Source organism: Macrotis lagotis, chromosome 1, assembly GCF_037893015.1.
Source record: "Macrotis lagotis isolate mMagLag1 chromosome 1, bilby.v1.9.chrom.fasta, whole genome shotgun sequence".
Classification (NCBI taxonomy): domain Eukaryota; kingdom Metazoa; phylum Chordata; class Mammalia; order Peramelemorphia; family Peramelidae; genus Macrotis; species Macrotis lagotis.
Genome location: NC_133658.1, coordinates 338,632,680 through 338,649,906, shown reverse-complemented (window position 1 = coordinate 338,649,906; position 17,227 = coordinate 338,632,680). Strand labels below are relative to the sequence as shown.

Here is a 17,227-nt window from a genome sequence, read left to right as displayed (position 1 = left end):
GAATGTTTTAGGGTGGTGGATGTTTATAATCCTGTCTGTGGTTCCTAAGTACTTGAATTCTCTCCTTCTCTTTGTGATGTTTTTTGTTGATGTGGAAGTTCTGAATTTTGGCTAAATGTTCTTGAGTTTCCCTTTTGGGATGTCTTTCAGGAGGCAACCTATGAATTGTTTTGATTCTTTACTCCCTTTGTTCTAAGACTAGCACTGAGAAGGTTTCTTTTATAATTTATTTTTAAAACTATTTATTTATTTAAGGCAATGGGGTTAAGTGACTTGCCCAGGGTCACACAGCTAGGCTATTATTAAGTGTCTGAGGCCAGATTGGAACTCCTGACTCCAGGGACAGTGTTCTATCCACTGAGTCACCTATCTGCCTCTTTTTTTATAATTTCTTGAAATAATGAAGTAAAGAAAATGTTAAAAGAAAATGTTCTGTAATTAATCTGTTCTCTCTACACTGCCCATTTACCTTACATTAACACCAACCACCCCCATCCAAGTTATTGAGATTTGGTCAATGACCTTTTAGTAAGTATCTTGCCCCTTCATTGGCAGGGACTCAGTAAATTCCTGCATTCAGGCACAATTCAAGTTCCTTCAACACAACAATGGAACCCTGCCCTAGCCTGGAAGGATTAAGTCTTTAAACTAACACCTCTCCTCTTACATATCTCTAATTACCACATCTCTGAGTTAATGTGTCCAGAGACCTGAATCTAAATGATCTCATCTTCCTGCCCCTTTAAAAGTTCACTTTCTACTCAGGTGAATTGGTTATCTTCCTTTGGGAAACCATCCTGCTCATGGCCAATGATATCCCCCCAAAAGACTCTCTTGCTCCTATTCCCTTCCTCATTGCCTATACCCTGCTGACTCATTTTAATTTGGGAGGTCTACCCACTCTTGGGGAGCATGATCCTTCAACTAAATTCTCATGCTCCTATACCTTTCCTTACTGCTTATCTTCTCATGGCTACTGTTGTTACAGCTGCTAATCTTTCTTTCCATCTGTTAACCACAGCAATACCTAAATAAATTTTTTTGTTCCTAAATTCTTCTGATGCAGAGTCAATCTTTTAAGTGAATTCTTTCAAGTTTATTTAAACTCTGGAAACCTTTAGCTGGACACAATTTTTCAGCAACAATATGATGTCTGTTTTTGGTCATAGCTTTCAGGAAGACCAAAGATTCTTAAATTATTTCTCATACATCTGTTTTCTAAGCCATTTGCTTTTGCTATGAGATGCCTTGGTTTTTCTTTTTCTATTTTTTCAATCTTTTAACTATATTTTAATGAAGTTTTATTCGGTTTACTGAAATTTGCTTATGGAGTTTGCTTATTAACTTCCATTCTAATTTCAGGGAATTTCTTGAAGGAAAGTTTTGTACTTCTTATGTCAAGCTATTATTTCCCATTCCAATTTATAGTTGTCATTTTTTTCTGTTCTTTCCCTTTAACACTCATTTCATGAACTAAAAAAAATTTTAAACTATCCCTTAATTCTAGGAATTCTAGTTAAATCTATCCAAAAGTGTATTTTCCTTTAAGACTTTGCTTATAGATGTTTTGGTATCATGCACTTCTGAATTTGTCTTGAATGTCCCTGTGACCATAATAACTTTTTATGATGAGATTCTATCATTTTTCTATCCAATTCCTGATTTAGAACTTGATATTATGTCTCAATTCTCCAATCTTCTGGACAGTCCTGTTGTTGCTTACTAATGCTACTGAGTTATATTATTTCAGGATCTCAGGGACAACTTTGTCTGAAGACTTGCAAGTTTTTAATGATCCCAGACTTGTCTGATCCAACACAACAGTCCTAACATGGATGAGCTCCAAGTCATGGGTCTGTGGTCTTGATCCTTCTGAAGTTTTGGTAAACTGCTACTTTTATAAATCACTGTCAGCTATATGGAAAACTCCACTTGTTCAGAGTATCAGAATGCAAGTTTCTCTTTGGACCAGTATTCTTGCTACAGACTTCAGACTGTACTGGAAGATGAAACTAAAATCCTGCTCTGTTCCTGGGAGTCTGAGTTGTACAACTAGTTCTTGTTTTTGAACCTGTTTCTGTTAAATACTCACCAAGAGTTTGTGACTGCTTCTCCTACAATGGCATTGCCAGACATAAGGCTCCTCAAACCTCCCTAGATCTCTAACATGGAACTAAGTAGCAAGGGACCAACATGCCAGTTAGTAGTTATACCTTATACCTCTATGTTGAATCTGGGTCTTCTTACTTTGTGTAAGATGAGATATACAACCTCTCCCTAAAAAATGTCCCTCAAAGAGTGCTCTTGATAAGATTCAATTCCCACTGATCAAAGACTGCTTGCTTCATCATCCTGCAAAATAGCATCAATCAAATTCTCACCTTCATCATAACTTTTGACCCTGGAGCTCAAATCCCTTGGATTTGAAAAAATGGACAGGAGAGGTCCTCTGAAGTCCTGCATTTAAGAAGGGTACTCTGGGCAGTCATCTCTTCATTTCCCACTATATTGTACTCCTCTGCATTTCATCATACACTTGTGCTGGTTAACCCAACACACTGCTCTTTACAATTTCTTTTTATATGCTGTCTTTCCCCATTAGATTGTGAGCTAGTTGAGGGCAGGCTTTGTCTTTTGCCTTTCTTTGCCTTTTTTGTATCCCCCAGCACTTAGCACATTTTAGATGCATGATAAATGTTTATTGACTGTTTTGATTCCCTAAACCAACCTGCACTGGAAAAATGAGTTTTTAATTTTTTTAAAAAAAGTGCTCTGGGGGCAGCTAGGTGGTGTAGTGGATAGAGCACTGGCAGGAGTCAGGAGTGCTGGAGTTCAAATACAGCCTCAGACACTTAATAATTACCTAGCTGTGTGGCCTAGGGCAAGCCACTTAATCCCTTTGCCTTGCAAAAACCTAAAAAGAAAAAAGTGCTCTGAATAAAGAGACAAACCTGTCCCCCTCCCAATGGATTTGTTGATTATTTACAAGAAAAGATCTAGAGGTTTCTCTGGATAATGCTATGTATCTCAAGGAAATGAGGAATATGAGATAGGCTAAAGGGGATAAGATGATTGAGAATTAAAAGAAGTAGTGAAAAATCTTTAATCTTATACAGTCCTAGTAAAACCCAAATTCCATCAACATTAAAATTTCCCAGGAGCTTCTTATAGAATAGATGAGTCAGAGAATGGGCAGGTTTTTAACCTCAAGGAACTTGGGCAGTTGCATAAGGAATTTATATGTTAATGAAATCCTAGAACAATAGACTAATACTCCAGACCATCTTTCATTATGCCACACATACTCAATTATCTATTTTTCTAGGGATAATTTGGAATATTTGTCATTTGCAGAATTACACTGATTGGGAAAGTTCTCTGATGGTTTATTATTGAGAAATGAATTGGAGGTAGGCCCTGAATGGGGATCAGTCTTTATTTTCAGTAGGATAAAGTGGGGCATTCTGTATACGGTTCCTTATGGAAGAATTCCCTCTAGATCACCACTTAAAAATCTAGTAAAACCTATGGAATTCTTAAAATGTTTTATTGCCTATATTCATAAGCAAAAGAAATGTTAAATTTTATTTAAAGACTAATGAAAATAAAAATGTATTTTTACCCTACCCCAATTCATAGGTCCTCAAAAATTTTTGTGGATCTCAGGTTAAAAACGAAACAAATCAAAACAAACAATAAAAACAACTGCTCTCTAGCTAGTTCTGACCTGGACAAAGAAAAGAGTATTTTCTACGAGAAAGGTTTGGTAGATTGGATTTATGCTCCCTTCTCATTACCCTACTGCTTTGACTTGCTTACTTTAGGTATGATATGATACCTTTTAGATGGAGTCTTATGGAATAGTGTGAGATAGATAGGAATTAACTATAAATCTTTGCCAGGAGAACATGTAAGCCTAGACAGATCCATTGGTGAAATTTTATGGGAAAGATTGGAGTTGGTACAGCAGCTATTCTGATAAAGTCCAGGAGATATGGAAAGGTCAAGGAGAGGAGTAATGCCTAGATAAGATGATTGATAAGTAAATATGTTAGGACAGTTATAAAGAGATAGCTTCTACCCTACCCAAATTTAGGGCATCCCTAAAAGTCCCTACTTCACCTGGTCAGTTGTCAACTCTAGCTTGGTGTTCCCAGCCACATAAGTTTCTGTGCCAAACCTGAGGAACTATGGATCTAGGTTCCTCTAGGGCAGTGTGTGTCCAATCTGCAGCCAACATACAGCATCTGGGGTCCTTCATAATGGCCTGTCTGGCATTTGTAGCTGCACTCATTGGTGATATATTGTGTTGTATTCATGAATGGGTACTGAATTTGGTATGTGGCCCTTGACTGGTTTTTAATTGGATGATAAGGCCCAGAAGAGCTAAAAGACTGAATATCCCTGAAGAGCTTGGACCCTGGAAAGAATTAGAGGTCATATACCTGAGTTGCTGTTTCATGGAAGATAGTGTGGGATTGTGTAGATGAGAAGAGGAACAAAACATATAAGAGCCTGCTAGTTATCAGAAACCATCATTTGATTATACTAGGGGACCATAAATGTTTTCCTACTCCAGTTTCTATCAGTACTTTGAGGGAAAAGAACTGACCTTGTTCAGGTAAAAATGGGCAGAAGGTCTCCTTTTGGGGCTTCAGTTGTAGATAATCAAGGATGGTCAAATTAAATGGTCATTGACTTTGTGAAGTCATCCCTGAAGCAGCACCCCACAATATCCCAGTAGGGGAAGATAAAGAATATACAAATAGACTTCAGAAGCTACCAAGAAAGTGAACAGAGAGGGGCAGCTAGGTGGCATAGTGGATAAAGCACTGGCCTTGGAATCAGGAGTACCTGGGTTCAAATCTGATCTCATTTAATAATTACCTAGCTGTGTGGCCTTGGGCAAGCCACTTAACCCTGCTTGCCTTGCAAAAACCTAAAAAAAAAAGTGAACAGAGATGGAGGGATGCAGGATCTAACTGGTCAACTCAGGGGATTAAAGTATATAGTCATTCTATGGGAGAGTCTTGAAGAATGGAAGGTATACATACATACATATATATATATATATATATATATATATATATTACATAAATACACAAACACATATATACATACATATGTATATATATATACATTATATATATATATATGAATCTATCTGTATAGATTCATATATAGAAATTTAGATTCATACTAGTTAGTATTCTAGAACTTTCATGCCAGTGAAAGCATCTACAACTGAGGGATCAGTATGGTACGATCCCATGTGGTGTTTCTCAACTTGCTCTGATTGGCAGAATGATTATAATGGCCTTCTTTCTCCTTCTAAGAGCAAAATGTTTGGCCTCCCTGCAGTCAACATCAATTTAGGATATGAAATTGCAGTAATAAATGCCTGTTCCTGCTATAGCCATTATGAATTCTCTTATAGAACATATCCTCATTCCCTAGGGACTCCCTTGTACTATTGCTTGTGATGAGGGTACCCATTTTATTACAATGAAGTTTGGAATTGGACCCATCATCACTACATTAGCTAGGTTTTCCATTTTCTATATCATCACCTAATATAGTGAAGCAAGGAAATGGACTTTTAAAATAACAACTTAGATATAAAAACTCTTGATTATAGGGGTTAAGTGTTCTATTATTCAGAGGCTATGTCTTTACTAAATCAGCATTACTTCAGGACGGTAGAAGGCTCTTAGCTCCACAGATGTCTTGTATATGTCTCTCGGAAGTGAGAACTTTTGGACGTAATCCCACTAACCCTTCATTATTCTATCCTCTATGTTAAATCACGTAAGTCTTCAATTCTTGCCCCCTCAGAAGGTTTTATACAACTAGGGAAAATAGTTTTTGAGTTCTGTAAATCAATAGATTTCCCCCCTCAGTATAATTCAGATAGAATCTTCTCAGAAAATGTCTGGGGAACTAAATTAGAATTATTGGGAATGGCTTTGCTTTATAATGATTTAGAACAGAGATGGCAAACATGCTATTAGAGTAACTTGAACTAGAATAAAATATAAATGAGAAATATTAAAATAAATAAAAACATAAAATATAGATAATGTTACATTTTAAAACTAAGTCTAGATATGACCTATAGGAATCCTAATGTACACATTAGTGGTTCCATCTTCTTGGAGAGTATAAAAATTATCTTTTTATAATCATAGTGAGGAGCAGCTAGGTAGGGCAGTGGATAAAGCATGGGCCCTGCATTCAGGAGTACCTGGATTCAAATCCGGTCTCAGACACTTAATAATTACCTAGCTGTGTGGCTTTGGGCAAGCCACTTAACCCCATTTGCCTTGCAAAAAAAAAAAAACTAAAAAAAACCCTATAATCATAGTGACCTGGAGTTAGCATGAGAAAAAAAGAGATCTTCTGGTTTATTTAGAAGTGACTTTTAAATCCTTGGATAAAGTTGGAGAAGAATTTTCATCTACCCTACATGGAAGATGATAGTAGTTCCCTCAATGGAGATATTTAAAAGGGATCAGTACTTTATGTTATCTCCAAGCTAATTCAAACTCCTAAGGAGATAAGGATTTGGGCTAGTGGGCTTGGGAGCATGAATAGATAGCAGTGTATCTTTGCCAAGAAAACCACAAATGGTAAAAAAAAGAGTCTGACATGATTGTAAAATGACTTGATTAATTTAAATTTTTATGGTTCAAGAGATCCTATTGTATTTTATGCAAGAAAAATCTTAAATCTGTGAGACTAAGACCAATTCAGTCCTAGGCTACAATAGGAGTAAACATCAAGTAGTTTAACAAAACATCAACAAGACAAATCTAGGTTAAAATTTCATATGGAATTGAAAACAGGAAGAAGTTTGAAATGACTCAATATTGTCTTTGTAGTATTTGTAATTCCACAACAGCCAAGTGATTGCAATCATTGTACAAAGTATAGGTTCTTGTCCCTCCTATATGAATGGAAAGCAAAGGAACAGTTCCATGTTAATGACAATAAAGTAACCCTATAGAAATAGAAATGGGGTTTCAGAGATCAAAAAGACCCAGATTCACAAAAATATTTATAGCAGCTCTTTTTCTATTGGCAAAGAATTGGAAATTGAAGAGTTGACAATCAACTGAATGTTTGGACAAATTATGATATGGGAATGTGATGGAGTATTATGTTCTATAAGAAGCCATGAGCAGGCAGACTTCAGAAAAGCCTGGAAAGACTTGCATGAACTGATACAGAGTGAAGTGAGCAGAACCAGGAGAACATTGTATATATTAACAGGAACACTGTAAGATGATCAACAGTTCTTCTCAGCAGTTCAGTGATCAAGAACCATCCTAACAGACTTGGGATGAAAAACGACATTCACATCTGGAGAAAAAAACACTAGAGTCTGAATGCAAAGCAAAGTTCTATGTTTACTTTATAAAACTCCTTTTGAATTTTTTTACTGTCTTTCTCATGTTTTTTATTTCCCCCTTTGGTTCTAATTATTTTTTCACAACATAACTAATATGGAAATATGTTAAACACAATTGTACAAGTAAAATTTATATCAAATTACTTGCTGCCATGGGGAAGGGACAGGGAAGAGAAGGTAGTAGGAAAAAAATGTGGAACTCAAAAGATTAAAAAAAGATGAATGTTGAAAATTACCTTTTATATGTTATTGGAAAAAATAAAATAATAGGACATTAAAAAAAGAATATATCTTAGAGAGTAGAGAAAATATGGTCTTTGTCAAGATATGAAACATTAGAAAAATATCAGATAATAAGAAGGGGAGGAAGGAGAAAGGTCAGTTGTATATTTAATGTTAAAAAAAAATTGGAATTTTCCTGAAAAGAGAGTCTTAATGGACTAAGGAGGAAGCAGATGCTTTTTATCCTCCACAGAAAGTGAAACTCAAGAGATTATCAGTAAGAGTCAGAGACAGAAGTGAAGAATAGTGGTGGTTAGCAATTCCCTGTTCAGGAATATAGAGTAAGTCATTTGTTGACTGAATAGAATAAAAAATTGAACTGTTATTCTCCCAGAGCAAGTATATTAATTAAAATATAATAGAGGGTCTCAAAGACTTATTAAAACATATATCTATTACCCACTTTGAGTACAAATGATACTCTTTGGGTTTTTTTTGGGGGGGGGTTAGGTTTTTTGGCAAGGCAATGGGGTTAAGTGGCCTGCCCAAAGCCACACAGCTAGGTGATTATTAAGTGTCTGAGACCAGATTTGAACTCAGGTCCTCCTGACTCCAGGGCTGGTGTTCTATCCACTGTACCACTTAGTTGCCCTAATGTTCACTTTTGATCTATGAATTAAGTTTTCAGAATGATGGACTTCTGACAAAGGATAGGTAGATAGGTAGAAAATATACCTCAAGCTATTATATTCTACCTCTACTCCCTTTCACGGTCAAACTCTTAAAAAAACTGTTTATAATTTTCCTTCATTTCCTTTCTCATTCACTTTAAAATGTTTTGTAATTCAGCTTCCAACTTCATCACTCAGCTGGAAAATACTCTCTCTTAAATTAACTGAACTATTTTAAAATTATATTTTAATTGTGCTCAACAAAAATTCACTTCTTTTTCCTTTCCATTTCACTCTTCTCCCCTGCAACTGAGAAAAAGAAAAAAACAAGAAACAAAAACAAAACCCCTATTAAAATGTGTATAGTCCAGTAAAAGAAATCTTCCTCTGATCATGTCCAAAAGAAAAAATAAATTCATTCTGAACTTTAAGTGTTTACCTCTCTACCAGGAGGCAGGTATCATGTTTCATCATTAGGCTTCTGGTACTGTGGTTGGTCATTTTAATAATCCTTACCATATTATTGTCATTGTATAAATTGTTATTCTGGTTCTACTGTACTGTATCAATTCACAGAAATCTTTCTAGGTTTCTCTGAAACTATTTCTCCCATCATTTCTTACAGCACAACAGCATTCTATAACATTTATGTACCATAACTTGTTTATCCATTTCACAATTTATGGGCACTTCACAAAGAGCCATAAATATTTTTATATAATCCTTAATTAGAATTTGTTTTGTTGGGGCGGCTAGGTGGCATAGTGAATAAAGCACCAGCCCTGGAGTCAGGAGGACCTGGGTTCAAATCTGGTCTCAGACACTTAATAATCACCTAGCTGTGTGGCTTTGGGCAGGCCACTTAACCCCGTTTGCCTTGCAAAAAAAAAAAAACCCTAAAAAAAAGAATTTGTTTTGTTTAGGATTAATCCCTCCCTTAACCTCTTCTCCTCTAATTTCCCTTTATTCTTTCTCTTTTCTCTCCTCTTTAAATGGAGGGAAATGTTCAAGATGTAAGTTCTAAAGACACAAAGGGAAACAATTCTAATGAGAAGAAAAATAGAAATTGTCATGACCAATGTGTATAAAAAGAAACTCATTAACTTAGATTTTTTTTAAAAGGTAAATAACAGAGGATGGAAACAAAGACAAGTAACAGAATGAATGTGTAAAAGATTGCACAGTTCTGTAAAAATAGTGTTAGCAATCCTAAATAATGACCAGGTCAAAGAACAATTCAAGGGGCAGCTAGGTGGCACATAGTTGTGTGACCTTGGGCAAGTCCCCCACTGCCTTGTAAAAAAACAAAACAAACAAAGAACAATTTAAATGAACAATTAGTAACTATAAAAATAACGTCATAAAAAATTCTCAGTTACAGTTAAAGCAGCTCTTAGGAAAATCATATTCCTATAAAAATTACTAACAAAATATAAAAAAAGAGAGTATTCATGAAGTGAATGTGCATTTTAACAATAAGCCAAAAAAAATCAAACTCCAAATAAGCACAAAAGAGGAGCTATTTAAAAATTAAAGGGAAGATAAACGATACAGAACTATTCTGATGAAAAAGAGAACAGAAAATCAAATCAATAAAACAAATTATTTGTTTTTCACAACAAAATCAGAAGAAATGAAAAGAACAATCATAATATATTATACACAGTTTTATGCTAAAACTGAGGGCACAAATTGCAGAATCCTTTCAAAAACAGTTAAACCATCAGAAGACAAGATAGAAATTTTAAATAAATCAACTTACTTCTCAATTTAACTATAAAGAGATTACCAAGATAGGGGTAGAAGAGGCAAAACTTATCCTGATGAATTCAAAGGAGAAACTTTATCAAACTTTTAAAAAATAATTAGTATTTATACTTCACAAATTATTCTTACAAAGTAAGAGAAAGTACCTACTAGAATCCTTTAGGGGATAAACATAGTCCTAATACCTAAACTAGGAAAAGATAAAACATAGAAGGAAAACTGTATAGACCAATGTAATTAATGAATATTGACTCAAAAATTTTACACAAAATCCTGTCAAATAGACTACAATGATTATCCAAGAAACCATTCATTATGACTAAGTGGAATTTATACAAGAGAAGCAAAGTTGGTTCAATATTAGGAAAATAATCAACATAATCATATGAAAGCCCAAATTATCTAAAATCAAATGATCAACTCAATAAATGCAGGAAAGAACAAAGTATAGTGATCTTTTATGCTAAAAATCTATAGGTATAGAAGGATCTTTTTAAAATACATATATATATATATATATATATATATATAAAGCACTCATATATATATATATATAAAGCACTCATATATATATTATATATATATATATATATATAAATTCACTCATCTTCATGAGTTCAAATTCCAATTCTAAGTATTTGATACTTACTAGCTATATGACCCTAGACAAGTCATTAAGCCTACTTCAGTTTTCTCAACTGCAAACCATTTCAATATCCTTGCTGAGAAAATCTCAAATAGGGTCGTGAAGAATTGTACCCAACTCAACAACAACAATAACAGGATTTAAGCATTTGAAAAAGTTTTTGTCTGGTGGAAAAGATGCCATAATATAGATACAAACAGCATTTGTCAATGGTTGAATGTCAACTTGGACAGGGTTCTTTAATGTAGAGTCACATAAATCAGCACTTGATCCTATGCTATTAACACTATTATCAGTTATTTAGATATGGGCATGAATGACATGCTCATCAAATTTACATATCAAGCAAGATAATTTACATTACTGATTCTAGTCAGGATACAAATAGATCTTGACAGCTGAATTTAATTTTTAAAAGTTCAATATGGACATATGGAGTCTTACACTCAAGTTAAATAAAAATCAAGTATCCAAGCATTGGAAAAGCATCATTAAAGGCATTTTGTCTAAAAAAAAAGATCAGGGTGGAGTAGGGGAAATATTAGAGGACTCTAAACTCAATATGAGACAGCAATGTAATATGGTGGACAAAAAAAGAACTTAGTTTGCATAGTTTCCAGGAATAAAGAGCTAGTTGATTTTCACTCAACATTTGACCCTAGTTACATCCCAGTAGGAGAATGTGAAAATTTGGGAACCTGAAGTTTTTTGGGGTTTTTTTTTAGTTTTTAGTTGTTTTTTTTTTTTGCAGGGCAATGGGGTTAAGTGGCTTGCCTAAGGCCACACAGCTAGAAAATTATTAAATGTCTGAGGCTGCATTTGAACTCAGTGCTCTATCTACTGTGCCATCTATCAGCCCCGGGAACCTGAAGTTTAAGGACATTGATAATATGCTAGAGTCTGTACAACAAAGGGACAACTTGATATATGAGGAATATTTGAAGAAACTGAAGAGCCTGGAGAAGAGAGCACTTAGGATATGACAACCATCTTTTAGTCTTTAAAGAATTGATTAATGAAAGGGCTTTAGATTTGACCCCAGAGGGAAGAACCAGAAATAATGGGAAGAAGTTGCAAAGAAGCAAATTTGGGCCTGATATCAGAGAAAACAAAGTAGAAAAAAACTAAAAAAAAAAACCAAGAACAACAACTTTAAGCAATTAGAGTTGTTCAAAGGCATACTTGGATCCATAGGAAATGGTAGACTCTCCCCCATTCTTCCACTGGGAGCCAGATGACTACTTGTTTCTTAACAAGATCAACCTCTACACTTGCTCATAATCCTTTGTGTCCTATTTTATAGATTATTTCTCAAACATCTCTACCCTGGAAATGTTTTGGGAACTCCTTGCTCCCAAACCCAAAATGAACATTAATGCTTTCTCTTTAATTTGTGCCTTATTGCCTGGACTCCAGTTCTTATCCCTATAATCCTCACCTATGTTTGCCTGAGCTATAGGAGATTAGACTTTTATCTGTTCTGAAGATGACAGATGTCCTAGCCAGCTGGTGATTTCAGCTTTTGTAAGCCCATGTTCCTATAATGCAAGGAAATATTCTCAAATAGCAGAGACTACTCTGCTTCTTGTGAATTCATAACATTTATTGTTCATATGAGTCATTTAGCACTTATCATATACTGTCTTGTGATACCTCATATATTGTTAATTGCCTAGTTGCATATGTATATCTTCATTCAGCTGCCAGAATAATCCTTCTTTTCTACAGATCAATGTAACTCAGTGACTCTAAGATCTGCTGTGTAACTCGCTGACTCTAAGATCCTAGTTCTCCTGAATAGAATTCAATTTCATTTATCTTTTATTATCTGCCTCCTATATCTCAAAGATGGTTTAAGCCAGTCCATTTATTTTGTATGTGAGGAAATTGAGGTTCTAGGAGAGTATTCAAAATTAGAACTCCTGTCTCTTGTTTTAGGTTCTTCCTGCTGCATTATACTGCCTGCATGGTTTTCAGCCCAGTCTGGGCTTCTGTTCATTTCTTGATACTTCATATTGTATTCTATGCTGGGAATGCCCTCCATCTACCTCTTTACCTACTAAATATCCTCACATATTAAAATCTAACTCATGCTACATTGCACCTCTACTATGAAGTCTTGGCAATACTTTAGAGTATTTATGTATTATGATATATTAAATGTATATGTGTTTTAGTTTATTTTCTGGACTGTAAGCTTCATGAGAGCAGAAACAATTTTTTTTCTCTAAACGTTGTTTCTCAGCTCCTAAAAAAAGTCATCCACATACAACAGGCACTTCATAAATGTTTATTGAATGAATGAATGAATATTTGTTGTCCACCAAAGATTATAAATTCTTTGAGAATAGGAACTATATATTATACTTCTCAATGAATATCTGTTGAAATTCTAGAACGCCCTAAGGAAGAAGGCATTCTGAATAATTTTTGTGTGACCATGATATGTTACCTGGGAAGCAAGGCCAAATGACTCATTTGAGAGCCCTAACCTGAGAATTGGGGGCAAAGGGGTTGGAAGACTAGGGAAGATCATTTCAGACAGGCAGGGATTATTCAATTTTTGTCTCTATTCCCAATGTTATCACAGAGCTTGGCCTTAATTAGGCATTTAATACACATTTGAATTGGCTGAGTTCCCAAAGCTAGTTCATAGTAGAGCAAGGATTTCAACTCATGAAATCCTTCCCCTTTGACCACTTGTCATTATTTTAAAGAATCAAAAGGTTTAGGGGGCCAGAAGGGACTTTAAAGATCATTTATTTGGCCAATTTCAGTTATTTTTTTAGTTGTGTCTGATTCTTTGTGACTCCATTTGGGATTTTCTTGGCAAAGGTGCTGGAGTAGTTGGCTGTTTCCTTCTCCAATTATTTGGCCTAATCTACTCATTTTATACAAGAAAAAAAAAAACCTTAGGTTAGAGATGTGAATCAACTTGTCCAAAATCATTTAGACAGTAGCAGAGATGTTATTCAACCTCAGGAGCTTTGCCCCCATATGCACCCAACTCTGGGGTTTCTTGCTCAGGAATATGAGCTCTGGAGCTCCTTCTGATTCAAAGATTCAGATGACATGAGTCTCAAAAGGAAGGAAGCAAAAGAGAGGAAGGAAGAAAAGCAGATACTGAGGTGGAATTAAAGTCAAAAGGTCTCCCTAGTTCATTCCTCCATTCAACACCTGTTGCCACAGGTGTCATAATATCGATGACCCCTTTGGTACTTCTCCTGTTACCACTTTACATAGTTCTCTCATTATCAGGGTCAGGGATGCATAAAATCTAACAGAGCACCTGCAGTCTGCCTTGGAAAGTGCCCCAGAAACCCCAGGTCTATAGGTCCTCAGGGGAAAGCTAATCACCCATCAGCTAAGTGTGTCTCCTCTTCAACTAAATGAACCATGTTTCAGAGAATGTGGTGTCCTGGGCAAGTGTGAAAATGACACCTCCCTTATATCTGCTTGTTATTCAGGTTACTAACATATTCTCTATTAATGATAGTGCAATTCTGAGTTCCCAGGTATAAGGCTCATTGGTTTGCTAGTGAAGACATGTGTTCCCTTGGGAGACATGTGCTCCTGGGGGGTACCTAACTAGCAAAAAAACTGATCTTAGCTTGAACAGGCATTGGTTTGGAGTCAGAAGACTTTGACTCAACCTGGCCATCCCCTTTACTATGTGAGATAGTACAGGTCATTCCATTGCTCTTGGCCTCGCTTTTCCAAACTGCAAAATTAATGTGTTTAATTTATAGGTCAAAGGCTTCTCTCAGGTGTGGAGAGCTGTGAAGCTATTTCAAGGGATCCCAAAAGATGTGCTCCAAACAGTACAATTTCAATCCTTATTTAGCTCCAACAAAATATTCAGTAATGTTAAACATAATGCATAAATAAATGTACCTCCTATCAAATGAATATACATCATGTTTCTATTATTAAATATATATCTATATTTTATATGTTTGTTACTTCTATTTCTTATTAATATCATATCATTTATATAATTTATAGTTTTGTTAGAATTAATAACATCCAAATTGTTTTAAATAAATTGTTGAATGGGGCAGTTAGGTGATGCAATGGATAGAGTACCGGCACTACAGTCAGGAGGACCTGAGTTCAAATCCAACCTCAGACACTTAATAATTATCTAGCTGTATGACCTTGGACAAGTCACTTAACTTATTGCCTTGCCCCCCCCAATTGCTGAATTTATAGTAGTATTTTAACATCATGTATAACCTTATTCAATGAAACTCATAGCACAACTATTATGGTATTTGGGAGTTCTCATCTTTGAAGAGATTAGAATCCATTTTTCTACATGACCTCAAGCTTCTAATCCTAGGCCAGAGTCCATCAGGAGATTCCAATGACTATACTCATATTTGTTATCTCCTGAGAAGTGAGGGAGTCACTTTCTTATAGGATGTTAGAGCTGGAAGTAGCTTCAAAATATAGAATAAGGAGCTAGAAGGGATGTTAAAAGATGGAAAGAATGGAAAACAAAGTTTGAGAAGTAAAAAAGAAAGACATATCACCTAATCTAATCCATTTATTTTGTAGATATGAAAATTGAGATTAGAAAGGAAGTCTTAAAGACTGGTATCCTGATTCCCATTCTAGGACTCTACCCACTATACAACACTGCTGATAGTACTACTTTTAGCCCAGTCTTACCCTCATAACAACTATGTAAAATTTCCTGTCAAATGCCATACCTTAAATACCTGTATGACCTTAGGCAAACCTGTGAAATGAAAAGAGCCTTTGAACTTGGAGTTATAAGACCTGAATTTGAATTACTTTCTATGACCCTAGGTAAGTCACTTAAGATCTCTGGGACAAAGTCTACTAATTTGTCTCCCTATTTCAAGTCTCTCAAGTTTAGTCCATACAACATATCTTCCAAGGTAATTTTCATTAAGCCCAGATCTGGAGATACGATCCCTTATTCAGTCATCTCCAGTGACTTCCAATTGCCTGAAGAATAAGTCATAGACTCCTGTGTTTAATTTCTAAAGTCTATTCAGAGGGGCATCAACCTATCTTTCTAGCCTCTTTGAATTGCCCTACACTCACTCTGTGATTCAGACAAAATGGCCTTTTTTCTTATCTTATTACCCAGGGAATTTTATCTCTCATCTCTGCACCTCTGCACTGGACATTCTTCATGATTGAAATGTGCTTCCTCCTTACGTCTACTTCAGAAACCTTTCTATTCCTTTAAGATATATCTTGGCATCATCCTTTACATGAAGTCTTCTCTGACTCCATTACCTTGTGTATATTATCAACTACTTTGTATGAATTTATTTTCATTATTAATTCTAGTTTTTTGTTATTTAAGTTTTTTTAGTGATATCTGGTTTTTCACTTCACCATTATAGTTCCCAGTATCTCTTTTCTTCTCTCCTCTCAGAAAGGCATTTCATGTAACAAATAGTTTTAAAGAAAAAAAAAGAGAAATGAGAGAAATACTCCAACAAAACCAATCACTATATCAAAAAGTCTGAAATGAAACAAGAGAACAATATACACATTAACAACAACATTGTGAGATGATCAACCCTGAAGGATGCAATTGCCTTCAGAGAACTAGGACAACCCTATTAAACCAGCTATGGACAATGCTATCCTCATCCAGAGGAAGAAAAACAAAACAAAACAAAACAAAATCCTTCAGAATCTGAGGAATCACACGTTCACTTGTATTTCTTTCCCTTAATCCTTTTTCCTCAAACTGAGAATGGCTAACCTGTAAACATGCTTAACACAAATGTGTAAATAACAATATTAACCTGAATGTTGTAACTTAGAAATAAACATAGGCATGTGTATGAATGTTTTAAAAAAAAACTTTCATACTAGTTGTGTGGCCTTGGGCAAGCCACTTAACCCCATTTGCCCAAAAACCTAAAAAAAAAACTTTCATAACATGTATTTGGAAAAGTTAAAACATCAATTTTAAAAAAAAGGAAAAAATCTGAAATCATATATAATGTTTCACACTTTCCTCTGCAAAGGAATAGGGGCAGGGGTGGGGGTATCTTCTCATATCTCCTGTTTTTTAGGGATATATATATATTCTGTGTGTGTGTGTGTGTGTGTGTGTGTGTGTGTGTGTGTGTGTGGTGTGTGTGTGTGTGTGTGTGTGTGTGTGTGTGGTGTGTGTGTGTGTGTGTGTGTGGTGTGTTTGTGTGTGGGGTGTGTGTGTGCGCGTGTGCGTGTGCGTGTGTGTGTGTGTGTGTGTGTGTGTGTGTGTGTGTGTGTGCGAGATCCTTCCAATTGGCCCATTCCAAGAAACTGTTTCAGGCTGTGTACTTGCATCTGTAGCACCGCATTTAAGGCACGCTCGACTGATTGATATGGGTCTGGGCTTCCTCGTGTGTAGAGGCCCTGGCCTGAGATTGGACAGCTAAGGTTTCTCCCTCCTGCCACATCCCTGACACCAGGAGTGCTGACCTCTCCGGACTCCTCCCCTCCCCAAACGGTCCATTCCTATCTATTTCCGCA

The 17,227-nt window shown here is 35.6% G+C and overlaps 1 protein-coding gene across 3 annotated transcripts in view; it reads right to left on the bottom strand.

The window, feature by feature from the left end:
• Positions 1-17,227, bottom strand: part of ASTN2 (astrotactin 2) — a 1,297,121-nt gene that overhangs the window by 406,293 nt on the left and 873,601 nt on the right. The gene's annotated exons all lie outside the window — the stretch shown is intronic.